The sequence below is a fragment of the Bos taurus genome, unplaced genomic scaffold (genome assembly GCF_002263795.3).
Source record: "Bos taurus isolate L1 Dominette 01449 registration number 42190680 breed Hereford unplaced genomic scaffold, ARS-UCD2.0 Leftover_ScbfJmS_2466, whole genome shotgun sequence".
Taxonomy (NCBI): Eukaryota; Metazoa; Chordata; class Mammalia; order Artiodactyla; family Bovidae; genus Bos; species Bos taurus.
Genome location: NW_020191537.1, coordinates 1 through 3,365, shown reverse-complemented (window position 1 = coordinate 3,365; position 3,365 = coordinate 1). Strand labels below are relative to the sequence as shown.

At 56.5% G+C, this 3,365-nt stretch overlaps 1 pseudogene; it reads right to left on the bottom strand.

Annotated features, from left to right (window-relative positions):
* Nucleotides 1-509: 509 nt before the first annotated feature.
* LOC112445685 (uncharacterized) lies at nt 510-629 on the bottom strand (annotated as a pseudogene).
* Nucleotides 630-3,365: the final 2,736 nt, after the last annotated feature.

Genomic DNA, 3,365 nt, shown 5'->3' with positions numbered 1-3,365 from the left:
CCACGGTGAGTAGGAATGGGCATGGGTAGAGCCGGTATGGAAAAGAATATGGAGGTTCCCGAAGGAACTAAAAGTGGAAGTAGCGTATGGTTCCGCAGTCCGACTCCCAGGCATAGATACACCCACGGTATAAGTGAACAAGATAGATGCCCCGTTTGGGCACATCTATCTGTGCGTGCGTGCGCACATGCGCATGCGCGATGGCCTGCGAGGCAGGGGGTGGGGCGGGGGCTGGGGCTCTGGCTGGAGTCCGTGCAAGCCCCGGGATTGCCTGAGGCAAGCCAAAGGTGCCCCAGATGGAGACGGGACTGCAGGTCGTCGGGTGTCCTGGAAGCCGAATGCGAATGCGGAGGGGCTCGCGGGCCGCGCGGAGGCAACCCAGGTCTGCAGCGGGAGTCGGGGCCCCGGCCAGCCGCTCCCCGCGGCCCGGGAGGGGCTGGGGCTGCGGGGGGGGATCCAAGAATCGGGACGCGCGGCGGGGGCTAAAGGACCTCTTCTGGTAGGCAAAAAGCCTCGAGCACCCGGGATTCCCAGGTGGTCTCCCATCCAAGATCCTAACCAGGCCCGACCGTGCTTAGCTTCCGAGATCAGACGAGATCGGGCGCCTTCAGGCTGATAGGGCCGGAGCCGGAGGCGGTTGGCGCAGGGCGCCCTAAGAGCCTTGGGCTTCGCCTCCCTTTCGCTCTGCCCTGCAGGTCGGGCCAACGGGCCGCACCTCTCGTCGGGGGGCGTGCTGTACTTGAGCCGCAAGACCGGTCACCGGACTCCGGCCTGCTGACGCCGGCCCGCCCCCCGAACACCGCCAATACCAGACCAGCAAGCGCCTGGCCGGGCCCGGGGGCCCGAGGGTCTTCCAGGAGCCCCCATTGACCGGGAGGGCGTGCGTGCGTGCGTGCGCGCGGGGCCTGGGGGCTGGGCTGAGGGGTGCGGAGGTCTCGGCGCCCTCCCACCCGCGGCAACTCCAGACCCGGCCGCGCTGGCTGAGCGGGGCCTCCCCCGGATCCCATTCGCTGCTCAGGCCCGCGCGGCCCCGGATGTGTCGGTCTTCGGCGCCCGCCGCCTCCCAACCCCCGCGGCCCAGGGGCCTCTGAAGCTCCTGCGGGCCTAGGCGCAGCGAAACTTGAGCGCCCAACTTGCCCGGCACCTGTCCGGTGCCCAAACCCAGCAGAAGCCAGGGAGGCGCGGTCGACCGGAGCGCCTCAGCCCCTCCCCTTCGCACTACCGAGGCCCCCCCTTTGACCCCACGCCAAGCCCTCGACCTTCCTGAGAGAGCAGACGAGCCACAGGCAGGCACACAGACAGACACACAGACACTCGCACGCACCCACGCCAAGGGAGACAGCTGGCCTGCGCAAGCTCCTGAGCCAGAGCCAGAGCGCCTGGGAGAGGCGGGGGCAAGACGAACGGGCCGGCGGCTGGCTGTCAGGAGATACAGAGGCAGAAATACATGAAGATTCCGAGACAGACTCCAAGACGGCAAGAGGAGATACACACACACACACACACACGCACACACACACACACTTGAGTGTGGTCTTTGGAAATACTTGTGTTCGTAGTTGCTGGGTTGAGCCCAACTTTAATACAACCCATGGACTGCGGCCCCTCAGGCTCCTCTCTCCGTGGCATTTCCCAGGCGAGGATACTGGGAGTGGGTTGCCATTTCCTTCTCCGGCGGGATCTTCCCGACCCAGGGATCAAACCCCAGTCTCCTGCGCACGGATGCCTTGCCATCTGAACCAGGACATTGCTAATTCCCTAGGCAAAATACAAAGAATAGAGCTCGTGTTCTACTAAATGGAAAGATGATTTCAAAAACAGAAGCTGTCCTTTGTTGGTATCTTTGAATCTTTATGTAGTTTTCGTTGATTTTTACTGTTAAGGCTAACTGAACAAGGCAAGAGAGAAACGCCAGAATTGAAAAGCAATTGACGGTTTTGAAAGAAACATGTGCAGGTGAAGCTCTCTTCCTTTTTGAGAGATGGTTAAATGGAAAATCTTGATTCAACACATATGACTTTTGTGCACTTTCTTTCAAATCTCCATGACAAAACCCTAAGGCGTCCAGGAAGAAAGGAGTAGAGGGGCAGACAAAAAGAGCAACCTTTCCCCTTGGTGCCATCGCAACCAGCTGCTTAGTTCCTTCATCTCAAGGACTATCATCTGGGCTTCTCTGGTTTGTCTGATTGTTGTTTCGGGGACCGTTTCTCGTCACAAGGCTGTCAACAGTGGGGGTGGGTGTGTGTGTGTGGGGGGGGGAGCCCTTCTTTCCATTCCACATGAGACCCAGTGGACAATCCAGGCCCTGCCCACTGCATTGAGTGTGCAGCAACAATATCAACGGTAATGCGGGTGAACAACACGTATTCCTGGAATGCACTCCGTTGGCTACTGACTGTGTGTGGTGGTGGTCTGGAACCTAGACCTGGAAGCTTTCTGGATGATTGCAAATGACACCAAAGTCTGAGGACGATGGAAGATCTTCACATTTCTGCAAGAGCCACACACCTCCAGAAGGAACCACAAGACTTGCCTGAAATGGTCAAGGTATAAGTCTTGGACTCAACGTTGGAAGGTCTCCACCTTTGCTATGGAAGTCAAACGATCTTTCTTTGAAATGAAAATGGAGCATACTGAACGTTCACATGCTTCTAGAGCATTTGAAAAGCCCTAACTTGTAGAAATCTGCTGTACGAGTTCCTTGAAAGCAAGAACCTCTATGTATGGATATGTCTTCATGCCTTAGATTGTGCCTCGAATATAGTGTACACATCAACCCAGGAAAGGAAAGAATTGACTCGCCAAATAGACAAAGAGATCAAAAGTGCCGAGCCAAGTGACCCCTTGAGGCGTCCAAGAGCTTTTCTGTCTTTCACACACTAAGTAAATACTGAGCACCTACGATGAGCTAGGAGGCATGTAATAAGTTTCAGGGAATAGAAGGCGGAGAGAAGAAGACACAGAGTTCCTGCTTTCACTGAGACGACTCTAATGATACATCACAGGCAGATCCTTTGAGAACCTATAGAGGGGCCTCTTCCCTCACCACAAAACCTGGGTGTCAGGGAAGGCTTTCCAGAGGCACCATTTCGTTGAGGTCCATAGGTTGAACCTAGGTAAACCAGGGTTGAGATGCAGGAAGAATTTCAGGCAGGGAAAATAGCATCTTGGAAGGCTAGGTGACCAGGGAAACTTAGGACATTCAAGAAACGAAAAATGCCCTATGGGATGGAAGCCAAAGAGTGCAGAGGGCATTCCAGGCAAAAGACATCGGAGAAGAACGTGAGGAGCAAGCCTGAAGGGAAGTGGTCGTATCTTCAATATGCTGGGACTGCTCGGCAGAATCACGCGAGGGCCGTTGTGGG